This window comes from Leguminivora glycinivorella, chromosome 2 (assembly GCF_023078275.1).
Source record: "Leguminivora glycinivorella isolate SPB_JAAS2020 chromosome 2, LegGlyc_1.1, whole genome shotgun sequence".
Lineage (NCBI taxonomy): Eukaryota > Metazoa > Arthropoda > Insecta > Lepidoptera > Tortricidae > Leguminivora > Leguminivora glycinivorella.
The window spans coordinates 25,892,899-25,908,576 of NC_062972.1; the positions used below are offsets into that span (position 1 = coordinate 25,892,899).

The 15,678-nt window shown below is 38.1% G+C and overlaps 1 protein-coding gene and 1 long non-coding RNA gene across 2 annotated transcripts in view; one reads left to right on the forward strand and one right to left on the reverse strand.

Annotated features, from left to right (window-relative positions):
* The window catches only part of LOC125242385 (zwei Ig domain protein zig-8-like), a 237,137-nt gene that overhangs the window by 65,538 nt on the left and 155,921 nt on the right, over positions 1-15,678 (forward strand). The window lies entirely within an intron of this gene.
* Positions 14,933-15,550, reverse strand: LOC125242386. The gene is made up of 3 exons (XR_007178864.1): positions 15,490-15,550; positions 15,276-15,403; positions 14,933-15,042 (listed from the first exon to the last, which is right to left on the reverse strand). It is a non-coding gene; the product is annotated as an uncharacterized LOC125242386 (long non-coding RNA).

A 15,678-nucleotide genomic window follows, 5' to 3' on the forward strand; every position in this document is an offset into this window, starting at 1 on the left:
GGACTAAGAGCCCTGATTTGGCCTATTAGATCTTTAAAAACCGGCCAAGAGCGTGTCGGGCCACGCTCAGTGTAGGGTTCCGTAGTTTTCCTAATTTTTCTCAAAAACTACTAAACCTATCAAGTTCAAAACAATTTTCCTAGAAAGTCTTTATAGAGTTCTACTTTTGTGATTTTTTTCATAATTTTTAAATATATGGTTCAAAAGTTAGAGGGGGGGGACGCACTTTTTTTCCTTTAGGAGCGATTATTTCCGAAACTATTAATATTATCAAAAAACGATATTAGTAAACCCTTATTCATTTTTCAATACCTATCCAACAATATATCACACGTTCGGGTTGGAATGAAAAAAAATATCAGCCCCCACTTTACATGTAGGGGGCGTACCCTAATAAAACATTTTTTTTTCATTTTTTATTTTTGCACTTTGTTGGCGTGATTGATATACATATTGGTACCAAATTTCAGCTTTCTAGTGCTAACGGATACTGAGATTATCCGCGGACGGACGGACGGACGGACGGACGGACGGACAGACAGACATGGCGAAACTATAAGGGTTCCTAGTTGACTACGGAACCCTAAAAAGCGGACAGATTATACCTACCTACACCACACGAGAAAAGTGAGTAATACAGCACATGGTACCCACGCTCTGCTACCTAACTTGTGCCACACAGATACACAACCTACACCAGAAATGATTTGGCAACAAGCCAAATGCCTGGTATGTTTCTTACAAGCCCAGGATTTATCATGGCGATGAAGAAAACACGTTTTAATAAGCCTTATTATTCTGGAGTTTCCCAACGACACTTTGAAGTTGAGTCTCTACTGTTTTAAATATACATGAGCGTCTCAAGTATGTAGGTACCGTTTTGTTCTGGTTTATTTTTATTTTGGTATTTCAATATACGTCCCTACTTGTGACACTTAATTTTTTGGTCACAAGTCTTTTTGTCGATCTTTTCACGTCTAAGTATGTTGATAAAAATTACAATAAGGAAAGCTTCTATTTATTTTTATATAAATAGTATTTAACTGTGCGTAAATAGGTATTGCTCACTCAGTAATAAAATATGTCTAAAACTCAGTAGTAAACTCAAACAATATTTCATTCAAACAATACAACCCATATTTGTCAAAAATACAACCATAATATTGCCTACACTACTATTATTTACTTTTATTTTACAGTAACGTTTCTTTACCTAATGTAAATTTGAATTTATTCTTAGGTTAATCATTATGTACCTACTCATTTGGTTTTTCCATTGTAATTTATACGCGTACGCGATATAATCCGTAAAAAAAAATCATTGATATTGTTAACTTAGGTAGTCGAATTTTTATTTACAATTTCAATACTTTACAATGACACATTGTATACTTCTACTAATTCCCATAAATGTGAGTAAATAATAATCCTAAATCTCCAAGAAAATAAAAGATTCATATTATAAGCGGCGGGGATTAAAACTAAACTTAACACAAAGCCTTAATCCCCAATTTCGCGAGACAGTCTTAATTTTGGCGTGAAACTCAGCTCATAGCTTCATAAAAACCGCTTGTGTAATCTTTATTCTTAAAGCGTTGGATACAAGGACATATAAAATATAGTGTAAAAACTCCGTAATGTCAGCTGCCGCGCTAAAAGTTGGCTGAGGCTTCGACCCACTTGGCAACTCACATAGATACACGCCTCAGTTTTATATTTACTAGCTGGGTAAACATCGCCTTGGCTTTGAACAGTGGCCATTAAAAAGATACATGCCAAACATGTCAAACAATTTAATTTAGGACAAAAAACCCTTGAAACCCTTAAGAGATAAGTAGGAGTTTAGATATATGTCTCCGTCGCATACTATCTCCAAGTAAATGGAACAATTAGATATTCAAAAACAGTTTCATAAAAAAAATTGGACCAAAAAAGGTGGCTGTATAAGTTGTAAATTAAATTCTTAGCTGTACGTAGCTTTTGAAATAACTTTTTCAGTTACCTGTGCAAAACTCCTCAAATTGGAGCCTGAAGAACCTACGCTATCGCTAAACGAATTTATATTCCTCTACGAACCGAAAAATGATATAACACACCTCGGGCTTAAGCAGGAGACCCCTTTTTTCACACTACTGTCGTATAATATTGAATATTAAAATATATATTGGGAGACACCTTACACAGATCAATTTAGCCCCAAACTAAGCAAAGCTTGTACTATGGGTGCTAGGCGACGACGATATACTTACTTATATATATATGTCGGGGACAGGTCAGGATTGGCACCATTTTCAGACATCGGGGCGTTGCTGGGTCATCGAGGATTGAGACGAAGACGATAGTAATCAACGATTTATTTTACACACTTTAAATTTTACAATAACTGATAGGTAAACAACTTGGTTTAGAACAATTATAGCGTGGACAGTTCCGAGGAGGCTCTAAGACTTCTTGTCTCTAGCGTGGTCCGCCAGAGAGTGTTGGGTCTCAGGTATCCCGGCTCCGTCCTAGCGCACGAAGTGGGGACAACAACTGGTTGGGTGGACAACTGGTTGGTTGTGACGTCAGCTGTCCAGCTGCGACTCTTCGCGCGCTGCGCTATAATTGACTGTCCGTGCCAATATCCGGTCCGTCTCCGACACGGCCTTCCTGCGCTTACACACGTCCTCGTGTGTTTTACTCTGCAACAATAATAGACAAGCAAAGTACACCGTTCGGTCATTCCTGACGAAATCTCAAAGAAACTCGGTAAAATGATCAACGTTAAAAACTTTAAGATAGCATTTACACACTATTACGTAGTGCCAAAACGGTTGTTTAATTAGCAAGTGCCAATTTAGTTATTCTTCACAATAAAACCTTCAAAACTTTAAATTTCAAGAAATGGATAGCATTTATTACACACTATACGCAATGCCAAAACAACCAAGTTCCAATTCAGTTATTTATTCTTCCCAATAAAATCTCCAAAATATTAAATTTGATAAAATGGATAGCATTATTTACACACTATACGCAATGCCAAAACAACCGAGTACCAAATGTTGTCTTTTTTCACAATAAAATCCTCAACACATTTAATCTCATAAAATCCAAACAAGTATCTCATTCGTGGCCTATTGGTTATACGATAACCATACACTACGCGCATCCCCACGGGATCGCCGAGTCAACCATGTGACTCTACGGTCTCTGCAAGACCCGACCTCCGCCAGAGCTCCCCGCGCATCGCGCACCCACGGACTGCACACAGCAGATACCGACTTCTAACGGGCTACGACTACGGTGAAGCCTCTGGTACGGTCTGACCAGCCGAACTGAGATCCTCATTCTCAATATTACACTCGCTATCTTTACATCTAAATCATCAAATGGTACGTGGCTATCTGGCATTTTCCTCAATCTATCGTGAGCCCATTAAATGTTAACCTATTTGTTTGCTGTCACAGAACTACCTAAAATTCACGGTTCGCCAAACAACGACTCTAATCCGCAATTAAAATTGTAAGATCAAAAAAAGCCTTTCACTTTTTCTTTATTATGAAACTAACTAAAAACATGACCAAAAAGTCAACTTTACCAGTTTTATATTTTGTCCTATCATTTTAGTTAAGGACAAAAAAACCTTTTCAAAATTGTATGTAGGTACCAAAATAAGTCAACAATAGTAGAACGAAACTCAACGTGTTGATCTCACTGATCAAAATGTCACTAAATCAGAATCAAGGTAATGAGTTACAGTGCTCTAACAGTTGCATCCATTCGGCAACTTGACACACGTCATACAGCTGACACACGGCGACATATGAACCACCTCTACCCGGTGTTCATCACATGAATATGGACTACCTCCATACGGCATCCAACATCGACCGATTACACCACCAAACCAAACGCACGCCACCCACACGTGGCCGCACAGAAACAGAAAAATAGATCCAAATTTTACTCCTACGTTTACGAATGATTGTAATGGTGTACGCAGTCTGAGCCAAAGCAACATATAGTAATATGGTACAAAATAAAAATTATGTTAACCATGAAAACAACGAGTTTCATTCTTCGATTGCAAACTAATGTTTACCAAAAAAAAATGAATTTACTTTAGCATTAGCAACAGATGAGTTTTATTCTGTTTAGAATTCACAACCTAAACAGAACAAATATCTCAACAATATCCCAATAAAATGAGAACTGCTCACCAGATAAAGTATCAGAGTCCAAAGGTGTGTTCTTATTCGTAGACCTCACGATGACCAATTCACGCACGAAAACTCAATGCTTCAGTTGCCACTGCTATCGCTGCTGCAGCATCAGATGAAATCACGACGCGACGTCGTTTCATAGCTGGCCATTACTGAAAAAATAATTTGCACGGTATCAGTTTCATTGTTTACCGAAGTAAAAACTCAAAGGGAAACAAATTCACAAATAAACAACGACTGGCATTGTCTTAGATATGAAATTTAACAATTATTATTTTATGAACTTTCTCTGATATTAAAATAAAACTTGAAATGGACAAACAAGTGTGAGCACGTGTTTGTTTGTCTTTAAACCTTTACTAAATAAAACGGCTTTTTTAAACTGCTTAACCATGACACTGAATAAAATTCAATAATAAACAATTGGAACGAAACTTGTCCCCTTTTTTTCCCATTCTCCTTGTGCTGCAGTTTCTGCGATACTGGCGTGATGGCACACATTCCTAGATACCACACGTTGTGTAGACTGGACTGTAGCACACTGCAACATACAATTTCATATGCGTAGCTTCTGTTTACAATAAACAATTCGAGATAGATCACGAATTAAGGGGTCGGTATTACTCTAATACTGGCAATAACTTGTCAAATTTGATAAACTACGGAACGTTACAGAATACGGATCTTGGAAACTAACAAAATCAGAATAAGAATCTCTGTTTTTAGATTAAAAGACACTAAATAATTTTAGCACAAACAATAATTACGATTTTCGGAATTTTATAATCACTACGTTTTCATTCTCATCAAGTGTGGATATTCTCAAACTTTCAACAAATAGGATCAACAATTCACGAAATAACATTATGGAATGCATCACTCACCTGCTTTCAAGGTGAGACACGTGACCTTACTACCACGTTTCTAGGTTAGCAATTAGCTCGCAATAAACAGCTCCTGGAACTGTTCCCACATTAAGCCTTTACCCTGGCAACACAAAATAAGGACGACTGACTACTGAGTCGTATGTGAATATCTGGCAGGGGCGACGCGGTCGGCATTTTTCTGGATATCTAGGAATTCTGAATTTCCCGATTTTTAGAACTGTTCTCCATACATAATGATGATGATGTAACGAAATGTCCTCGGCACTGATGTCATTTACACACACATGTCAACACAGACTGTCCAATCCAATATTTCTCAGTTTCGCATGTACTTGTTGCGTGCGAGGGTAGTTTTATGACGCACAGCGCGGCGTGAAGTTTGTACGAAGCGTTATTACTGCTATACTGTGTAAGCGATTTGCGAAAGCTACGTAGACGGCTAGACGATGCTCCTTTTAACTCGTTGACATTATTTTTCTAGCGGGTACTTCCTCTTTTTTTTCACGGTTATGATAACGAGTATGACCGTTTCCATTCTTATCACTCATAAACAACATTTTCCTTGATCGCTTCATAGTCACTGCAACTTGCGGATGGCGACAACAAGCTGGGGTGGCCAATGGATCGTCGGCCATACACACGTCGGTCGTTGCACACCACGTCATGGCGTTGGTTTCTTGTTTGTCGGGTTCCAAGTCCGGAAAGGTCACCCGTGGAATATAGGTTGGTATTGATGAAGTTTTCAGTGTCTCGATAAGGGAGCGCATTTGTTGATTTTGCGCTTCGAGAAATTGCCAATATAGCGGCACTTCCATTCCGGATTTTGCGTCTCTTTGCCTCGATGTGATCCCACCTTCTGATGTCGGGGACAGGTCAGAATTGGCACCATTTTCAGACATCGGGGCGTTGCTGGGTCATCGAGGATTGAGACGAAGACGATAGTAATCAACGATTTATTTTACACACTTTAAATTTTACAATAACTGATAGGTAAACAACTTGGTTTAGAACAATTATAGCGTGGACAGTTCCGAGGAGGCTCTAAGACTTCTTGTCTCTAGCGTGGTCCGCCAGAGAGTGTTGGGTCTCAGGTATCCCGGCTCCGTCCTAGCGCACGAAGTGGGGACAACAACTGGTTGGGTGGACAACTGGTTGGTTGTGACGTCAGCTGTCCAGCTGCAACTCTTCGCGCGCTGCGCTATAATTGACTGTCCGTGCCAATATCCGGTCTGTCTCCGACATATACTTATATACATAGAAAATATCCATGACTCAGGAACAAATATCTGTGTTCATCACACAAATAAATGCCCTTACCGGGATTCGAACCCGGGACCGCGGCGTAGCAGGCAGGGTCACTACGCGCTAGGCCAGACCGGTCGTCTATTATATTGTAATTATTTTAGCCACCATTTTTTATTATTATTTAATTATTATTAAAACCAAGGCACTGTGAAACTAAAAACAATCACATAAAAGTAAGAAAAAATCAACTCAAATTAATTAGATTTAGGTGACAACGTAACTTTGAGGCTTCGTTGCGTCGTCTGTCCGGGCGTAGAATTCGGCAGGTTGCCCTGGAACCGTCGAAAGACCCCTTAGGCCAGAAGCCTGCATTCGCGATGGTGTCTTATAGCGGCCGCCGCATGCGCACAACAAACGAGCTGAAGTACACGTAGCGGCGTGAATGCAGCTGCTGCACCCTTAGCGTGAAGCCAGTCTTCCGGCGAACGTACTTCACCACTTCGTCTGCCACGGCGTAGTAATGCAGGCGAGACACTCGCAGAGCGGCTTACTTGGTGTGGCAACCTGAAGACCAGAATTAACCGGATCCGCAGTGCCACTCACAGTCTTACGAGGCTTGCTTTTCCATTCCTTCCACCAATGTGAATCCCTCCGTATCTACATTGGCGCGGGAGGACTTCCCCTTAAGAAGAGCTAGTGATTCGCATTTCCTAGAAGGCCTTATTATAAACATTTGTAAAACTGTCGCAATTCCCATTATTCGTTCATCTCTAATAATTAATAACCGAAATTAAGTGCAACCGTTGTGAAGCGATTGCTTGTCTGTATTTAGTACAAGAGAACCATATATGGCCAGGCAGAGCCTCGGTTAGGCTTATCAATTCCATTAACGAGAACCCTGCCGAACTGTGTTGAATGGCACAACTCAGTAAACTACGAAATAGAACCGCAAACAGTACAACCGAAACTTCATTATCTCGGTACCGTCGGCCCGTAAAACTATTTCCATTTGCCTCAACCTCACTTAGCGTAATCAACTCAGTATCGTCAAGCGGTGATCTACATGAAACGGTGACCATTCATAAAAGTAATAAATTGTTTATTACATGTCTTAATTAAAAAAGTAAACTGACATCGATAATAAACATACGTATTAAGTAAACTGACATCGATAATAAACATACGTATTAAGAGATTTTTTCCCTAAGTACGCCAGACTTATACGTATCATATGAAGGTATATTTCGTATTACTTCGACAAACACTCAAACACTAGACAACTCTTCTTGCTAGCTAGTAAGTTGTTAAAAAAATAATTATTACTTGGCATAAAACGTAAAATGTAAAGAATCAATAGATTACTACATAAGCAGGAAGCTTATCTGGCGCCCAACGTGGGGCTAAGTACTGTTCTAACTTGGTATATTTCGTATTACTTGAACAAATACCTAAACACTAGCTAGGACTTGCTAATTAGCTAATAATTTGTTAAAAACTTAATTATTACTAGGCACAAAACGTAACGTTGCCCGTATGGTGACGGGTTAAGAATTTCACCATCCCCTTTCTTCCCGAGGGTGTCGTAGAAGGTGACTGTGGGATGTGGGTTAAATTGTGGCGTAGGCGAGAGGCTGGCAACCTGTCACTACAATGTCACAATTTCGTTTTCTTTCAACCCCTTATTTGCCAAGAGTGGCACTGAAACTTGAGTAGTTTCATGTGCTCTGCCTACCTCTTCATGGGCGTGATTGTATGTATGTATGTATGTATGTACAAAACGTAAAATTTAAAGAATAAATAAACTTAATTAGCGGGCGGCTTATCTGGCGCCCAACGTGGGGCCAAGTACTGTTCTAACATGGTATTTTTCGTATTACTTGAACAAATACCTAAACACTAGAAAGCAATTGCTAATAATTTGTTAAAAACTTAATTATTACTAGGCACAAAACGTAAAATTTAAAGAATAAATAAACTTTATTAGCAGGCGGCTTACCTGGCGCCCAACCTGGGGCCAATTACTGTTTTAACTTGGTATATTTCGTATTACTTGAAAAACAGCAGATGCCTCTTGCTAACTAGGTAATAACTTGTTAAAAACTTAATCATAACTAGGCACAAAACGTTAAATTTCAAGAATAAATAAACATTTTAGCGGGTAGCTTATTTGGCGCCCAACGTGGGGTCAAGTACTATTCTAACTTGGTATGTTTCGTATTATTTTAACAAATACCTAAACGCTCTAGCTAACTAGCTAGTAATTTGTTAAAAACTTAATTATAACTAGGCACAAAACCTTAAATTTAAAGAATAAATAAACATTTTAGCGGGTACCTAGCTTATTTGGCGCCCAACGTGGGGCCAAGTACTGTTCTAACTTGGTATATTTCGTATTACCTTAACAAATACCTAAACACTAGATAGCTCTTGCTAACTAGCTAGTAATTTGTTACAACTGAACTATTACTAGGAACAAAACGTAAAATTTAAAGACATATTATGTTAGAATGTTATTCCTTTTACGATAGGATCGATAATGACAATTCGTTTTTAAAAAATCATCACTGTCGACACGCACGTATTGAATACGTGCGTGTTGACAGTGACGATTTAATCAATTCAGTGACGATCGTAATCGATTAGATCAAATTTTGATCTATAATGCATAATATAGAGAATTTAGATAAAAAATTTACACTCATAAAAATTCAAATAAGTTCGTTGAAGAAACCATTATGAAATTACGAATTAGTTTGATTGTAAACTTATGAATGCATGAATCAGTTATGATATTTAAAATAGTATTCATTTATCTTTTACATACTAAAATTTCTAAAGTCTGCCTGCCCATTCCACGCTTTTACGCTCCAGATGCTGTCATTTAATAATGTCTACGCGACTTTATAGAGTGGACACTAAACCGATGAATTGTGCTAGTTTGTGCGTGTCAAGATATTCCATAAAATTGTCCCTAAGAGAAAGTCTTGGGACTAATTAAATTAATGTCCAAGACAAGATTGCCCAAAGTGTTTTTAATTTAGAGATGTCAATCCTTATGAATTATCAATATTTGAGTACCTAAATAAATACCTATTTGTAGCCTTAATTCCTAGTATGAGAAGACAATAATCATTTTTCAATTATGTTCATCAAGTTTTCCATTACAGAAGTGTTCTTATACTGTGCAGGTCTTCTTTATTCTTGCAACATAAGGAGGCTTAAATTATGTGCTTCATTTAAAAAATTGTATAATACGTTTGCCTGTTAAAAAACTACTATTTCATTATTTGCTTCTTGAATCGCACTGAACTAAAATATATTGCAGCATTTTTACGAGTTCCAATCCCTTTTTAGCCTTGAGACATACGCTGCCGCGCTGTCAGTAAGTTTGTTTAGGGCTGTCCATCGTTCGGTAGGGTCCGAACTAAATTTAATTATATAATAAAGTGCAACCCTTCTAGACGCTGTGCCAATCAAATAAAGACGGGATTTCAAAACGACACCTTTTGTTAGCGAGCGATATTTTCCTCTTAGTCGAAGGGGCAGAGTTGGCAATGTTGTTGAGCGGGCAACGTGGTTACAGATATTGGAACACGTTTCTTTTATAAAAGCGTTAAAATTTGTGACAAGATGCCAATCCAGTGCAAGTATTTTTTTTATACTACGTCGGTGGCAAACAAGCGTACTGTCACCCTGATTCAATTCGCCGTGCGCCGCTAGTCCACCTAATTGTTACTATGTTGGTACGCGTACACATTTCATTTCATTTATTTATTCATACACAATAATAAATTGTGTTTTAATGCTACATACGTAAGTAGTTAATTAATAAAATATGCCTTTTTACAATATTCTGAAAAAAAAACACTACTATCTAAACTCACTATTTCTAACCACTTAATATCACAATAGTTAATAACTATAAAGCAATACAATTAAATACATGTCACGAGTAGCGATAATAAAAATCATAATTAACAAACATTAAATAAAACCAATAATAATTAATAATAATTATATTGTGTTTTTTTTTGTTAATAGAAGCGCGATTTTATTCCAAATTTTATCCAAATCATAAACATTAAATAAAACCAATAATAATTAAAAATAATTATCTGACATCCAAATCATATATCTGACATTTGAGCTGTTTTAAAGGCTCGATTCAAACCGTAAATTTTGATGTATTAGCTGTTTTAATACACAGGGAGCCCGGTATGATATTGTATATCATTATTAAACTATAGTAGTTTTAAATACATTTTATAATGTTTGCATAGTAAATGATCAGGATATCCTCTGTTAGCAAATCCGATACATCTCAGGATAAGGGATGACATTGATAAGGGTAGTTCATGCATGCAATATGCTCTTTGCATGTCAATGTTGATCCAATGTTTTATAAACGCGCTTACTATATGGCGCAAGGTTTGAATACATTATACGCTAGTTCAAACGTGGCTGATATTGTCTTGGAAGTAGTTTATCGCAACAAAGACTAAGCTTTTGATAGAGTAACTTGTAAAAATATTTTCTTGACGGTTATGAGAAAAGTTCAAGTGAACCGACACAACAGTCTTAAGAAATATGTTACCTGTTTTATGGGGCCTACAGATAACAATCTCGCTGGACAATATCGGGCTGTCAGTTATTTTATGCACTATTTCTTTTTGCGAATAACAACTGACATTCCGAAATCTTCTATTATAATAGCGAACTAGTAATCTACCCATATAGATATTTTTGCCTTTTGCCGGTGTTCACCATTAACCTTAAAATAATATTTATTTAATGATCATTGACCACTAATGCAAAAATGTCAAGTGTTTAATCATTGGGTCTGTGAATCGACAACACTACATAGGTAAGCACATTCTTATTCATTATAATTATCATATTCGAGAATATATTTTGAGATATATACTTATTGGCACTGATATATCCGATCCATATCATCAGAGCTAATATTAAATGTATTGTTAAATTTCGAATCGGTCTAGCAGGCCGATACAAAAAATATTTTAGGACACCTTTTAGCTTAACAAGGGTGCAAAGAATTCTAACTAAGCCGCAATATTTTTCAACTGAAACAGACTTCCTTTTTGCCTTTGATTAATTTGAACCAGCATTAACTCAGACTTTAAAGACAAACGTTCTTCTCATTACAATAATTACACGAATTTCTCACCCGAAGCCGCGTATTTGATAAAGTTAATCCCTGTTATTTAGAGTCCCATGATACATTTGACTAAAGTTTTGCCGCAAATGTCTTATAAGACATATACGTAAGACGTTTAGTTACTCGTATCGTATTTAAAGGACTTGTGCTTATGTTGTAAGTTCGCCACTTTGTGTGATCAAACGATTTTTAAGGAGAGTTTATTTTGTGAGTTTACATTGGTACCAGATAAACTTATTTCTACACCCAAACTGTTATTCGTCATTTACAGGGTCGTACATAGATCTTTAAAACCCTACATAAAAGTCTATTTCCCAAAGCCAGCGTCCGCCGGCTTTCCGCGCATGCGCGCAGTATCGAAAAAACTGAAAACGCATTGCTTGGCTCTGTCACTATGGCAACGCATTATAACGATACTGCGCGCGTGCGCGGGAAGGCTTTGGGCAGCTGAGCTGACAGTGCAACCCTTTGCGTCAAAATACAAGAAACGGTGTGAATTTCACGAAAGTTATTCAATAAAACTATTAAAAACTAAGTGCATGGTCGTAGAAAAAGTATTGTTTGCATCGGTTTTTAACTGAGTCAAAAAATACTCGTGGCGTCTTAAAACAATTTTCGGCTTCGACTCAAATTGTTATCCTCGCCACTGCCTTTTTTGACCACCTTTAAACGCCTGTTGCATAAAATACTATAAATAATTATCTGTTCAAATACAAATTGTAAATAAATATTTCACACCGAGTATGAAATACAGCACAAGAAGATTAAAAGAAAAGTAGACAGCAGGTATTTTCAGATACCATTTATCCATACTAATATTATAAATGGGAAAGTGTGTACGCCGCGGTCCCGGGTTCGTTTATTTGTGTGATGTTTGTCCGTCTTTCACGACAAAATATGTCGTTGTCTGAGTACCCACAACACAAGCGGAGCTTACCGTGGGCCTCAGTCAATCTGAATATCCTACGTATTTATTTAATATATTTATTTATTTTATTTTAATATATTTAATATTATAAATGGGAAAGTTTTTTTTTAGTGTCTTTCACGACAAAACGATATGTTTTTTATGAAGGGATGGAGAGTGACATAGGCTACTTTTTGTCTCTTTCTAACGCGAGCGAAGCCGCAGGCAAAAGCTAGTATTATATAAATCGTTGTCGTAGAGAATTATAACGAGTAGGTAGCCTGTGTGGTGACGGGTTAAGAATTTCACCACCCCCTTTCTTCCCGTGGGTGTCGTAGAAGGCGACTATGGGATATGGGTTAAATTGTGGCGTAGGCGAGAGGCTGGCAATGTCACAGTTTCGTTTTCTTTCAACGTTTCAACCCCTTATTTGCCAAGAGTGGCACTGAAGCTTTAATAGTTTCATGTGTTCTGCCTACCCCTTTATGGGATCCAGGCGTGATTGTATGTATGTATGTATCTTGAGTACCGTGACGTTAACTCGTTATATTATGTTTGATACCTCAAAAAAATTAGTTTATTTGATTACTAGTCAAATTCCCTGTACTGTACTTATACAAGTACCTACACGTATCCTAACCTTTTGAATAATATAATTAATATAGTATTTATTGAAGCAGAAAGTCAGTTCCAGCACTGTATATTTATAGAAATAGCCCCGGTCTATTTACCGTGCACCTAAGGTTCCGCAAGTTACACTAGAAACAATATTAACTATAAAGTTACACGTGAATTGAGCTCAAAGCAAATTAGATTTTCCTCCAATATTTTAGTTTCATGTTGATGTTATACTAGAACATTTTTGCTTCAGAACAATGTTTTTTTTATCATGCGTAATATAAGCAAACTTCTGAAAGAATGTACACGTCTGTATGTATGACATCTTCGGCATGCTTTACAGTAGTGTTTAACTCCCGACGCAAAAACGACGGGGTGTTATAAGTTTGACGTGTCTGTCCGTGTGTGTGTCTGTCTGTTTGTCTGCCTGTCTGTGTGTGTGTGTGTGTCTGTCTGTGGCGTCGTAGCTCCCGAACGGATGAACCGATTTAGATTAACTGAGTTAGTCGGGAGTGTTTTTAGCCACGTCTCATGAAAATCGACCACTATATCGCGGTCGGGGGTTTTTCAAAAAATTTAATTTTTGTGGTTAGGTTATAAATAACTCTAAATTGTAATAGTGACAAAAACTGTAAACAAAAATATCCCACAACTGCGAGATCATAACTGCAGACATCAATTGCAATGATCAGCTATAGCCAACATGGGACTCGAACCCATCTCTGAATTGCCAGTGTAAAGCATTATAAATTCTGCAATGCCAAAAAGTAGGGGATGTGGCCTATATCACAATACAGTTACACTTCACCGTTCATTACCTGTTCTACAAGGAAATATTGACGCTGAGTAACAAGAAATAGGCACAGAAGTGTCAGTGTCAAGTGTCAATGTCACTGTGGTAAAAGAGCCCACTGTTGTATCCTAACATTCATTATGTTAGTAATGCTAAAAAACAGTGCTCTTCAACATTTGATTATCGTAATTCACACAAACACACCATTTACATAGTAAAAAGTAGAGATTAAAGTGCTTTCAATCACCATGTATGCATGCATATGGCCAAAGACATTACTGTTACTCACCCTGTCTTGTAATCAAGGTAGCAAGCTCGATTTACCTGACAGAACACCCTTTGATAACGTCTTCGGAAGTCGATCTGATTGTAGCTGAAATAATGGCATGCGATTCAAGATACCAAATCTGGTTGAATGTACTCTTGTACGAAGGATAATAAGGGCGCTATTATTCTAATGTATGGGATGACAGTTCAGTATATTATTAAGAAAATAGTTCTAATGAAATTCCGCAACATGTCGCGTAGTCAAATATTTTTGGTCAGGGTATATATAAATGGCTTATCGCAGAAGGACTTGTATGAAAACTGCCCCACTGACTGAACGCCTAGTGAATTTCGGCATTTTCAAGATAACTACTAAAGTTTCTGTTTCTTCAAATGATAAATACTACTACTTGACCCTTTTTTAAAGTCTATTTTATATTATTTATTCCTGTCCAATTAACCGAAGAAACATAATACTATATTTTATTACGACTTGAAAACCACAAAAAAACATTTATAAAGTTTACTTTAACTTGAAATACTATTCTTTTTTTTATTTCCCTTCGGGGTGTACTAGAGGAGGGGAAGAAAACTGCTCAAAGTAGTAACATACAAAATTTATTTAACTCTGCACCAAATGGGCTTGCTTACTGACAACTACTTATGGCTTAGGGCCTTTTAGCTTATAACTTATCTAATTACGGGAACACAAGGTGATATTTGGTCGATTGCGCTATAGTACGGAGATGTTACAGAACTACTAGGCCGGAGAAGAGAGCGGCAACAACGTTATAAGGCTTAGCTGGTTTGAAGCGGCGAGGCGATGGTCTTCCTCTCAGCTGGCCGGAGCTTCCAGTCACTCCGCACCTGCCAGTCGGAACCACGAGGAGCCGCAGCGCTGGGTCTGGCCCTCCAACGGCCACGCCTCTACCAAACACCTCCTGAAATATTCCGGACACGGAATTAATTCTAGCCGAACTTCATCAGAGTTCCTGGTTCGCCCTGCGCGAAGCAAGCACGGCGCACTTCAATAAGTACGATCTCCGATACTTGATTTTTCCTCTAAGGTTACCAGGGCGTATCAGTTCAACGTTACGAGAGAGGAACGTGGCACCGCATGGCGCGCCATGCGCCGAAGTTCACGACTATGACAATTATAACAGCGAATGCTTACCTGTCGGAGGAAAATTGTCCTGCGGGGGGTTTACGGTGAGCAAATGTCAACTCCAAGGGGACAGAGACGCGCCCGGCGCCCGCGGAAGCCGGTTAGTCACGGCCCGCTTTTCTGCCGAACAAGGGCAGCTGGAAGAAACAATTCACGTTAAAGATCGATGACACCGATTCGCATTTCGCGATTTTCCTTTACTAACAGCCGTAAGCAAACTTACCAAGGGAATAAAATCGTCCAAAACACTCAAAGGCGGCCTATCGGCCTATTCTTGGGAGAAAATTTCTCTTCAAAATGGCGTTGGTCCATCTTTTTTCTCGCTTCCTCTTCGGTGTTGCCAGGGTCCCAATCCGGGTACTTCCTCGGAACACTCGACGTCGTTTCGTGTTACGGGAATTAATTTAAAGCG